At 44.4% G+C, this 12792-nt stretch overlaps 1 long non-coding RNA gene and 1 other non-coding gene across 2 annotated transcripts in view; one reads left to right on the forward strand and one right to left on the reverse strand.

Moving 5' to 3' along the window:
- Window positions 1-9623, reverse strand: part of LOC111175207 (uncharacterized) — a 33830-nt gene extending 24207 nt beyond the window's left edge. The window contains exons 1-3 of the long non-coding RNA XR_002644657.2: window positions 9445-9623; window positions 6212-6309; window positions 1734-1774 (exon numbers count right to left, since the gene is read on the reverse strand). This is a non-coding gene — a long non-coding RNA (uncharacterized LOC111175207). The remainder of the gene's footprint in view (window positions 1-1733; window positions 1775-6211; window positions 6310-9444) is intronic.
- Window positions 9624-9801: 178 nt separating this feature from the next.
- On the forward strand, window positions 9802-9875 carry TRNAN-GUU (transfer RNA asparagine (anticodon GUU)). Its single transcript has one exon. It is a non-coding gene; the product is annotated as a tRNA-Asn (tRNA).
- Window positions 9876-12792: the final 2917 nt, after the last annotated feature.

A 12792-nucleotide genomic window follows, 5' to 3' on the forward strand; every position in this document is an offset into this window, starting at 1 on the left:
TGTACACCCAGCAATCCCACTCCTGGGTATATATCCAAAAGAATTCAAAGCAGGATCTCAAAGAGATATTTACACACGCATCGCAAATTATTCATTGCAGCATTACTCACAACGACCAAGAGGTGGAAGTAACCCAAATACCCATTGACAGACGAATGGATAGAGAAAATGTGGTCTAGACAGATATATATTCACATGTACATACATATATACATATTATATACATATAATGCAGCCTTAAAAAAGAAGGAAATTCTGACATATGCTACAACATGGATGAATCTTGAGGACATTATGCTAAGTGAAAGAAGACAGTCACAGAAGGACAAATACTGTTATGATTCCACTCATATGAAGAGTCGGAAGCAAATTCATATAAACAGAAAGCAGAGTGGTGGTTGCCAGGGGCTGGGAGGACGGGGAATAAAGAGTTGTTGTTTGATGTCTATAGAGTTTCTGTTTTGCAAGATGAAAAAGTTCTGGAGCTCTTCACACAACAATGAGAATATACTTAACACTACTGAACTGTATACTTAGAAATGGTTCAGATGGTAAATTTTTTATGTGGTTTTTTCCCACAGTAAAAAAAAAAAATAACAAAAATCTGCGTACCCACCCTGGAACACTATCAAATCCTAAGATTTCACTATACCTCCTTCAGTTTTTTTCCAGGAACAAAAGGTGGCAGACAATGGGAGAGCCTTCTGTCTCCATGACCCTACTCTCCTGTTTGCCTCTTCAGAGGTATCTGCTTCCCTGAATTTGGTTTTTATCATTCCTATGCATGTTTCACATTATGACCGCATGTACATGTATCCATAAATAATACATAGCATTGCTTTGTCTATTGACTACTTTTATAGAAATGGTAATGTACTGTACCTATCCTTTGTGCAACATCACATTAGAAAATGTATACACACTGGTAAGTAAAGACCCAATTCATTATTAGAACTGCTATATAGTATTGCAATGTTTAAATATACCATGTTTATTTATCCACCATCCTTTTGATGAAGTTGAGTCATTTCAAATGCTTCACTATTATGACAACTCAACAACAACAAAAAACAAACAACCCAACTGAAAAATGGACACAGGGTCTTCTGAATAGACATTTTTCCAAAGCAGGCATATAGATGGCCAACAGGCACATGAAAAGATGTCCAACAACGCTAATTATCAGGAAAATGTAAATCAAAACCACAGTGAGATATCACCTCACACCTGTTAGAATGACTGTTATCAAAAAGACAAGGAATAACAAATGCTGGAGAGGGTGTGAAGAAAAGGGAATCCTCGTGCACTGTTGGTGGGAATGTAAATTGGTGCAGCCACTGTGGAAAACACTATGGAGATTTCTCAAAAAATTAAAAATAGAACTACCATGTGATCCAGATATTCCACTTCTGAGTATTTATTCAAAGAACACGAAAACACTGATTTGAAAAGATACATGCACCCCTATGTTCATTACTGCATTATTCACAATAGCCAAGTTATAGAAACAACCTAAGTGTCCAGATGGACGAATGGATAAAGAAGATTGAGATATATATATATATATATATATATATATATACGTGTGTACACACACACACACGTACACACACATATACAATACAGTGGAATACTACTCGGCCAAAAAAAGAAATACTGCCATTTGTGATAATACAGATGGACCTTGATGGCATAACACTAAGTGAAATAAGTCAGATGGAGAAGATAAATACCTTATAATTTCTCATATGTGGATTCCACTCATATGTAGAATCTAAAAAAAAATGAACAAATGAAATAAAATAAAAATAAACTCATAGATAGAGAACAGATTTGGGGTTACTGGGGGGGAAAGGAGTTAGGGGATGGGAAAATGGTTGAAGGGGACCAAGTGCATGGTGATGGATGGTAACTAGACTTGTCCTGTTATCACTCTGAAGTGTATATAGATGTTGAACTGTAATGCTGTACACCTAGGACTTATAAAAATATTTAAATAAAAATAAAAAAATATTTCACTACTGTGCACAATACTGGATGACACCATCTCGTACATATCCTTGTCTATGTATATCTCAAGGCGAAACCCGTGCATTGGAGGGAATGAGTCTCTCCAGTGTCACCAGGATACTGACAGATCGTTCTCCAGGGCATGTGTCCTGATTTCCATCCACAGCAGATGAAAGTGAGGGCCAAATGCTCCAAACAGCACCAACTGAGTTTGTCAGGCTTCCTCAATTCTGCCAATCTGCTGGGTGTGAAATAACATCTCATTATGATTCTATGTTTCCCAGATTATTAGACGAGGGTAGTGTCTTCTCATGAGTTTATTGACAATATGGATTTCCTCTCCATTAATGTTTTGCCTGATTTTCTGTTTTGTTGTTTGTCTTCCGCTAATTGGTAGGCATTCTTTATAAATTCTGCATACTAAGGCTTTGCTGCTTACGTGCATTGCAAATTCCTCACTCAGTCTATGATTTTGTCTTTTAAATTTATTTTTTGCTTATTCGTTTAACAAAAGTTTTACTACATTTTAAATATAATCAAATACATCAACCCTTTATTTCACGTTTACACTTATTATGGTGTGTTTATGAAATCATTTCTTACCCCGAAGACATTGTTCTGTCTTCTTTGGGGAACAGAGTAATGATTCAGTAAATATGTGCTGAATAAATGAATTATTTCTAGTTTGTTGGTCTCCAGAACATTGCACAAATCCAATTTTTATTTTGTATAAGCCCCATGCTCATATAAGCAATTTTTTATTGCAAAATTGGACTTAAATATAAAAGGGGGTGCTATCATTTATCCTAATTAGGCCAAGGTGAAGCATGCCTTTGGTAACACACCAGCGAGAATAACTATTATTCTTCACAAAAGATTCAGTTGAGAAACAGGATTTTTAAATATAGCAATATTTAGATTAGAAAGCAGAAAGTAAGCCTTGTTAGTGAGGGCTACAGCAGTAGAACAGAGCACCTAGAACAGCCTACAGCATCAAAAATTTTATTGAGCATCTGTTATGTAAGGAGAGTTGTAGAACTTCTTTCTTCAAAAACTCAATCATGGGGCTTCCCTGGTGGCACAGTGGTTAAGAATCCGCCTGCCAATGCAGGGGACACGGGTTCCAGCCCTGGCCCAGGAAGATCCCACGTGCCGCGGAGCAACTAAGCCTGTGCACCACAACTACTGAGCCTGTGCTCTAGAGCTCGCGAGCCACAGCTACTGAGCCCGCAAGCTGCAACTCCTGAAGCCCACGTGCCTAGAGCCCCTGTTCCGCAACGAGAGAAGCCACCGCAATGAGAAGCCCGCGCACCGCAACGAAGAGTAGCCCCCGCTCGCCGCAACTAGAGAAAGCCCGCGCACAGCAACGAAGACCCAACGCAGCCAAAAATAAAAAATATAAATAAATAAATAAATAAATTTTTTAAAAATTTAAAAAGTCACCTAAAATCTCAGATACCAGTTCTTTTTTTTAAAATTTATTTATTTAATTTACTTATTTTTGGCTGTGTTAGGTTCCCGCTGCTGTGCGCGGGCCCTCTCAAGTTGAGGCGAGCAGGGGCTACTCTTCATTGTGGTGTGCGGGCCTCTCATTGCGGGGGCCTCTCTCGTTGCGGAGCACAGGCTCCAGGCACGTGGGCTTCAGCAGTTGTGGCTCACGTGCCCAGCAGCTGTGGCTCGCGGACTCTAGAGCGCAGGCTCAGTAGTTGTGGCCCACGGGCTTAGTTTCTCCGCAGCATATGGGATTTTCCCAGACCAGGGCTTGAACCCGTGTCCCCTGCACTGGCAGGCAGACTCTTAACCACTGCACCACCAGGGAAGCCCAGATACCAGTTCTTAAATGAAAGCACATTTATTACTTAAGAGTCGCACATTGTAAAATTCCGCTTAGGAGTGGTCTCCGTGTCCCTCAGACACCTTTTCTCAGGCGGGTAAAAGAGTTGGAGAAGGGAGAGCAGCGTGACGGGTACACCATGCTTGACAGGGACCCATGTGTGCAGGCACGGGACTGCCCTGAGTTACCACCTCACAAACTGGCACTCCTCTGCCCCCAGACAGAGAAGATCGGCGGAGCCTAACCACCTACCACCCTCTACCTGCAATTTAGGGAAACTGCCTCTGCTGCCTTTCATTGCTGGCCCCTTACAAGGACAGCTTGCCGCAGACGCTTGAGAAACTCGTGGAAAGGGGGAAGCAAGAAAATTATAATCCCTACTCAGAGGTAACCATACGCACTACTCATGTGTACACACACACATGATTCGTGCTCATATGCAATGTGAGAGGCCGTGTGGGTCAAGGTTACAAGCGTAGCTGCTGGAGCCTGACTCGAGGTGTGGAGACCGGCCGCACACTCACAAGCTCTGCAACCTGAACAGATGCTCCGTCTCTGCTCCCATTCCCCCACCCGCCAAATTAGAATAAGAGTAATATTGACGGTATCTGCCCCACAGGCTTGTTATGGGCTTAAATGAGACGTTATGTATAAAGTGTGTAATAACATGGGACACACAGAAAGAAGATGCAGCTGAGAGTTATCGTGATGACACAGTTCTCCATCTGACCTTTTAACTTAACATCTCATCATAACCCTGCTGTCAAATATTCTTTGAAAATACTATTTTTAGAATTATAGTGTTCTGTAGCCTACCTTTTTTTACTTAACACTTTACCCTGACTATATGTTTTAAAATATTATTCTTGATGTCTATATTTTAATACTCTATTTTCTAAATATACCACAATTTATCATTTTCCCCTGTTGCTGGATATTTAAGTTGTTTCCTATTTATCACTATTATAAATAATACTGTGATGATATACTTAAAACTTGGGCCACATCCCTGGTCCCTCTCTTAGGATAGATTTCTAACATCGAATTTCTAGAATGAACATCATTTAATGTTCATGTTACCAAACTGCTATCCAGAAATAATAGGCCAGGTTTACCCTCATCAGTCCTGTGTGACAATGGCCTGTAACTATGCCACTGATAGAATTTTAGTAGTATCTCTTTTTCTTCTTTGCTATTTGAGAAGAGGAAACTTTTTACTTCATTTCATTTTGATTTCGATAACTCGTGAGGTTAAACTTTTATGATTATATTGGTCGAGGGTATTTCTTCTTTTGGGAATCTTCTGTTCATGTCCCCATTTTTGTTTGTCTGAATTTTTTAGTTGAGTTGTAAAGAGGTATTTTTCCATATTAATTGATAGATGCACTTTACATATTAGGAATTTAATTTTTCCATCACACTTTATTTTTTCCCAGTTTCCTTTATGGTTTATGTTTTACTTTACTCATCTATTCAGCATGGAGTTACTGAGTGCCTGCTATGTGCTGAGCACTGTGGTAGGTGCTGGGGATTCAGCGGGGAACAAAGCTGACTAAAATCTCTGTCCCTGGAGGGCCTACATTTTAGTGGGAGCTTCTAGTTGAGGGTGTCATTTCAGTGGACACAATCATCTAGTTCCTGGAATGACCTATAATTGAGAAGGACCTATAATTACTTAAACATAATTGGTCCATTAATGCCATGTTCCTTTCAGAAAAGCACTGTACCCACATGAATACGGAGCAAGAGAGACCCCAGAGCTCAGCCTAACAGAGAAAAGTTGATAATATTTTCAAACAAGTATGACTAAAAAGACACCCTTAGACTTTCAGCTGGGACTCAAGCACACTCAGTGTTTATTTCTTTTTCTCCCTTCCACACAGGTGCCTCTTAAAATTTTACAGCCTGACTTTTCCGGTGGCGCAGTGATTAAGAATCCGCCTGCCAATGCAGGGGACAGAGGTTCGGGCCCTGGTCCGGGAAGATCCCACATGCCACGGAGCAACTGAGCCCGCGTGCCACAAATACTGAAACCCGCCTGCTTAGAGCCCGTGCTCCGCAACCAGAGAAACCACCACAATGAGAAGCCCACGCACTGCAAAGAAGAGTAGCCCCCACTCGCTGCAACTAGAGAAAACCCGTGAGCAGTAACGAAGACCCAATGCAGCCAAAAATAAATAATAAATAAGTTTATAAAAAAAAAATTTTTTTTGCAACCACTTGTATACCTCACCATCTGGGGCTCGAGAAATGGGGGTGTCCAGGTGGGGTTGATGAGAAGAGGGAAGTTTGGGGTCTTAGCTCAGGCTACTATACCAAAGTACCATAAACTGGGTGACTCATAGAGAACAGAAATTTATTTCTCACAGTTCTGGAGGCTGGAAGTCCTACATCAGGGTGCCAGCAGGGTCAGGCTTCGGCAAGAGCCTCTTCCGTGTTGCAGACTGCTGACCTCGTGTTCTGTCCTAATGTGGAGGAAAAAGATGGAGCTAGCTCTCCAGCCTCTTCTTAAAAGGGCACTAATCCCATGCCCAAATACCTCCCAAAGGCCCCACCTCCAAACACCATCACATTGGCGAACAGATTTCAGCATGTGAATTTTGAGGGGATACGAACATTCAGTCCATAACAGGTCCCATAAGTAGAGAAGACTGCTCCAGGAGTGACTTTATGGAATGACAGATGCAACAGCCAATTTCACAAGATATTCCTTTCCCTCAGTGGGGAAAGGAATGGGACCTGCAATAGGAGCAAAACTACCTCTTCAGCAAACTGTGTGCACATGTGACTCAAGGACCGGATGAGTGGCCACCCTCCAAAGCTTCAGCACTTGGAAACAACTCCAGGGAAGGGGACAGAGGGAATCCTGAATTGACAGAGATTGCGTTTGGCGCAGCAGCAGAACAGGAAATCAAAACAGAAGTTGAATGGAGTGATAGAAAGATAAGGTTCTATTTCTTATACATCTGAAAGATATCACTGTGTTTTTAAGAGGAATCACAAGAAGAAAGAGAAAGAGAGAAAGAGGTCATCATTTAAACACTTAAATTAGAATTTCCCACAATCCTGGGAATTCCCTGGCAGTCTAGCGGTTAGGACTCTGCCCTTCCACTGCAGGGGGGACGGGTTCGATCCCTGATGGGGGAACTAAGATCCTGCAGTCCACATGGCCAAAAAAAAAAAAAAGAATTTCCCACAGTCCTTAAGAAGAAACTGAAAATGCAATTGAAAAATTCCATTAAATTAGTATAAGTTTAAGCTAACTTTTTTTTTTTTTTTGCGGTACGCGGGCCTCTCACTGCTGTGGCCTCTCCCGTTGCGGAGCACAGGCTCCGGACGCGCAGGCTCAGTGGCCATGGCTCACGGGCCCAGCCGCTCCGCGGCATGTGGGATCCTCCCGGACTGGGGCACGAACCCGTGTCCCCTGCCTCAGCAGGCGGACTCTCAACCACTGCGCCACCAGGGAAGCCCTAAGCTAACTTTTAAAGGTGCAGTTTGGAAAACCTTATCTGTTCCAGGAATTCCAAAGTGGAGGTCATCAATTCCTTCTTCACCTGTTCGCCACTCATAAGCACCACATGCATAAATAACTCCACAGAACCAGATTAAACATAACTGACTCCAAAAGTTGCCCAGCACAGACGGGCAAGAACCTCCTGACAACAGGATCTCTAGATAGTCCTACTCAGAAGATTCCTCCTTCATCCCCTCTCCTTGAACGGCACAGGCTCAACTCTGCAGCTCCACTTAGCTCTTTCCCTTCTCCCCTTTATGAGAAGCTGGCCTCCATCACTCAGCTTTCTCCTCAGTGAAGCAGAGCTGGCTCTTGCTAGGAGGAAGCAAGTAGAAGGGTCGGAGAACCCAGATCCAAAAGAAATTTAAAAAAATATGCTCAACATCAGTAATCACTAGGGAAATGCAAATCAAAACCATAATGAGGTTAACACTTCACACGCATCAGGATGGCTATTACAGACAAGAAGGAAGGAAGGAAGGAAGGAAGGAAGGAAGGAAGGAAGGAAGGAAGGAAGGAAGGAAGGAAGGAAGGGAGGGAGGGAGGGAGGGAGGGAGAGAGGGAGGGAGGGAGGGAGGGAGGGAGGGGGAGGGAGGGAGGGGGAAGGAAGGAAAGAAGAGAGAAAGAGAAGGGAGGGAGGGAGGGCAGAAGTAAAGAAGGAAGAAGGGAAGAGGGAAAGAAAATAGCAAGTGTTGGCAGGATGTGGAGAAATAGAAACCTTTGCGCACTGTTGGTGGGAATGTGAAACGGTGCAGCTGCTGTGGAAAGTGGTACGAAAAATTAAAAACAGAATTACCATATGATTCATCAGTTGTATTTCTGGATATGTACCCAAAAGAACTGAGAGTAAGGTCTCAAAGAGATATTTACACATCCATATTCACTGCAGCATTATTCACAATAACTAAAATGTGGAAGCCACCGAAGTGTCCATCAACTGATAAGGGGGTAAAGAAAATGTGGTGCATACACACAATGGAATATGATTCAGCCTTAAAAAGGGATGCAATTCTGACACATGCAACAATGTGGACGAACTTTGAAGACATGCTAAGTGAAACAAGATAGGACAACTACTGTACAATTTCACTACATGAGGTCCTGAGAGTCATCAAGCTCATAGAGAAAGAAAGTAGAACGGTGGTTGCCAGGTCGGGGGGATGGGGTGGATGTGGAAAGGAGGAAGCAATGTTTAACGGATGCAGCGTTTCAGGCTGGGATGATGGAAACGTTCTGGAGATGGATGGTGGTGATGGCTGCAGAGCAGCGTGGATGTACTTAATGCCACTGAACTGTGCGCTTAAAAAAAAAAAAAAAGGTTAAAATGATGAGAAAAGAACCAGGAGGAAGGGGACAGGAAGGGGTGCGGGAAGGAGAAGAAGGTGGAGGAGGGTCCCTCACAGTTAAATTGAAGGGAAACAGGGAACACACAGGACTGGATTTAGCACGTGGAGAGCTGGGGTGAATTTCCTATTCTGTGGGCGGAGAAGACAAGGGGAGCGATCCCAAAGAAGCTCAAGAGATCTGGCTTCGCAAAAGTAAACTGAAAGCCAGGAAGTTCTAAGGGTGTGGCACTAATGCTAAGGCCCCCACTCCCCGCCGTTGCAGAGACGGGTCATTCCAGATCTCAAAGGCCTCAGTGCAGAAGTCAGGGAACGCGGAGGGGGGGACCCTGCAGAGGCCATTTCAAACTTAAAGGCATATCTTAACTGCCATAGGGCTCTTCTGATGTCCCAAACCAGGCATTCTCAACGCTGGCCCTATCCTCGCCAAGGGGAAAATTGTCTCTCTGAGGTGAAAAAATCTTATTCTTTCTATGCACCTATCACAGAAGTGCACAGGGCAAATTCACACATACGCGGTGTATCTATGGTACCAAAATTTTATGGGGGTTGGTGATTAGGGGAGGAAATATCCAAAGGAGAGGGAGAGGGGCAATAACACAACCACGCAAAGGCTGAGACCACTGCCCTAAAGCTCGGGGGGCTCCGGGATGTGGCTCCATCCTCCAGGCCCGCACAGCCCTCTGGGCTTCTCGCACAGCTCGAGCGCGTGTGGTCCGGCAGGACAGCACGCGCGACCTCACCCCTTCCAGCTTCCGCGGCCGGGCACCCAGTCGGCCGGGTGGTCGTCACGCTCACTGTCACTGCGCGCGGCCGCCCGGAACAACCGCTCCAGCGCGCACAAGGAAGGGGACGGTCCCCTACGGGCCCCCGGAGCCGGGGGCGGGGCCGGCTCTCACGTCGGGGGCGGGGCCCGCGCGACGCGCGCCGGCCCCGAGGAGCCCCGCGGCTCCACCCGAGCTTCCGCCCGCAGCCCGAATCCTCCCGCCGCCTCCTCGGCGCGCTCCTCCGAGGTGCCAGCGCGGCTACGCCCAGGGCGGCGAGAGAGCCGTCGCGGCCGCGGAAATCTGTACACACCGCAGCGCGGCCCCAGCAACCGGGTCTCTGTGGCGCAATCGGTTAGCGCGTTCGGCTGTTAACCGAAAGGTTGGTGGTTCGAGCCCACCCAGGGACGGAGAAGCTTGTTTTCCTGTACGGGGATTCATTTTAAAACTACAGCTCCGAGATTTTTAATCAAATAGGAGTACGACACTGATACGTTTCTAGGATAGAGGAAGACAACGTCCTCCTAATAGTATTCGGTGCCCAACGCAGTGAATCCAGGAGCGACACTGCTGCAGAACTGGGAGCCGGTGGATTGCTAATTCTAGTCCTACCGAATATCCGAGGGAACTGTGCATATATGCTTCAGGAGACCTGCCCAACCTTGTTCATCAACAGCAGACATTGTAATGGCAAAAACAAACAAACAAAAAACACTCAATTGCCCATTGACAGGTGAATGAATAAATACCATTGGTTTCTCTCAGAAAATCTGATACCACCAAAAAGCAAATGTAGTTATTCAATTTTGCCATATCTGCGGCCAAAAGCATTTGAGAAGCAAATGCAGGTGCGAACATGCAAGAGGAGACATCTCAGAGTCAAAAGTATGTGGAGGCACCGTTATACCAAGAAACTATTTGCTGAATTAAGCTGTGTTACAGCTTTGGGATCAAGGACTTGAATCTACGCAAAGCCTTAACGTTTTCTTTAGATTGCTGGCAGATTTTTTTCTGAAATTAAACTCAAGCAGAAATTGTTTGTATGGGTTCCTGTTAAAACGTCTCAAATGACGTATTTTCAACTCGGCTCACAGAAGACACAAATATTTTTCAAGCATATGACTTTCTTTTTTTTCTGATTTTATTGAGAAATAATTGAAATGTATATCACTGTATACATACGAGTTTCTATAAAGATAGAGAACCACATGATAATATGATAGCATAAATATGTAATTCATTTCTGCCAAGATTGAGGTCATGTGGTAGGTGCTTTTTCTCTAGGTTGTTCTTATCAGGGATAGAATTTTGAGACCTAGAAGAAGGAATAGTTGACTGTCTCACTAGGGTGTCTCCTAGGGAATGCCTTGGCAAATGCTGGCTGACAATTATTTATCAAATTATGGTTGATAACAAAATATCCTCTACTGTCTCGTTAGGACCCCTCAGGAAGGAGACACAATATTGCACTTATGGTGGAATTCCAGGCAGAATGACAGGTAGCCACCCCCAAAAAGTGTTCTTAGGTAGGGGCCTTTCTGATGCTTCTCAAAATTCCAAACTTGCCACCTACACTTAAGGATAGCTTACAGTGACAGAAAGAACTATATTCAATATCCTATGATAAACCATAATGGAAAAGAATATTTTAAAAAAGTATAAAAATAAGAATGTATATATATATGTATGTATAACTGAATCACTTTGCTGTACAGCAGTAATTAAGACAACATTGTAAATCAACTATACTTCAATTAAAAAAAAGGATAGCTTACAGTGGAAGTAAGAAACGGGGAGGGGGTGGCAGTGGAATTCTGTCATAAGATCATTTATACACTGTTGAAATTGAGTCTCACATTTCAAGATGAAGAAGGTGTAATATTTGCTATTACTGAAGTGATGGGGACTTAGCATGTCCTTCCACCTTGAAGCTGAGTATATTTACACTAGGTTATAAGCTCCTTGAGGGAAGAGACCATTTTCTGTTATTAATGATCAATTTAGGGTCCAAAGGATTTCTTTCAGGACACAGTTCAAATTCTTGAGCTTAGTGCACAAGGGCTTTCATGATCCACAGCTGTGTCTCCTGCCCAGTTTCCACTTGAGACCTTTTAGAGGTTATAAGCACTTACCAGGAGTTCCTTGAATGGCCCAGGCTGACTTACACCCCCTTCCCGGCCAGACACCTGTCCCTACACCCCGATGTGCCCCTCCCCCTCCCCCATTCTGCTTACCTGGGTAACATCTGCTGAGAGTTACCCCCTCAGGAAGCCTCCCCTGACACTGCCTCCATCTGATTTAGAGGTCCATCCTCCACGCATGCATCACAGTACCCTGAAACCAGGGAGTTACTTGTCCCCTGCACAGGAATATAACCTCTTGAGAGTAGGAACCATGTCTCCGTTCATCTAGCACAGGCCTGTCCCATGACACATGCTCAGGACCAGAGCAATCCCTGCCTTCTCGGGGTATGTGGTTAACAGAGACTGACAGTCAGATAAAAATGCATATGATGAAGGGTCAGCATGAGAAATACAGAAAAATGTTCCCAGGCCTTGAAGGAGGAAGTCAACTTAGATGGGCTGGATGGTGTCTTCATGAGGATCTGAAATGACCCTGAAAGATCTGGACAGGCCAGAGGCAGAGGAGGGGTATCTAAGGCTGGGGAAATTTCAGGACAAGATGAGGGCATGATGGGGGTGATGGACAAAGTGTACTTAAATAGGGAGCAGTGAAAACGAACTTAGCTTGTGGAAGGGCCCTGAAGACCAAGAGAAGAGGCTGTCTGAGAACAGTATGGAGGTTCCTTAGAAAACTAAATACAGGGCTTCCCCGGTGGCACAGTGGTTGAGAATCTGCCTGCCGATGCAGGGGACACGGGTTCGAGCCCTGGTCTGGGAGGATCCCACATGCCGCGGAGCAGCTGGGGCCGCGAGCCACAACTACTGAGCCTGCGCGTCTGGAACCTGTGCTCCGCAACAAGAGAGGCCGCAATAGTGAGAGGCCCGCACACCGCGATGAAGAGTGGCCCCGCTTGCCGCAACTAGAGAAAGTCCTTGCACAGAAACGAAGACCCAACACAGCCATAAATAAATAAATTAATTAGTTAATTTTAAAAAAAGAGTTATCGTTTCAAAAAAAACTAAAAACAGAGCTACCATATGACCCTGCAATCCCACTCCTGGGCGTGTACCCAGGAAAAAAACATAGTCCAAAAGGATACATGCACTCCAATGTTCATTGCAGCATGTTTGCAATAGCCAAGACATGAAAGCAACCTAAGTGTCCATCGACAGAGGAATGAGTAAAGAAGATGTGGCCCATATA

Source organism: Delphinapterus leucas, chromosome 18, assembly GCF_059928025.1.
Source record: "Delphinapterus leucas isolate spDelLeu-1000000601 "Yukka" chromosome 18, BTC_Dleu_Yukka2, whole genome shotgun sequence".
Classification (NCBI taxonomy): domain Eukaryota; kingdom Metazoa; phylum Chordata; class Mammalia; order Artiodactyla; family Monodontidae; genus Delphinapterus; species Delphinapterus leucas.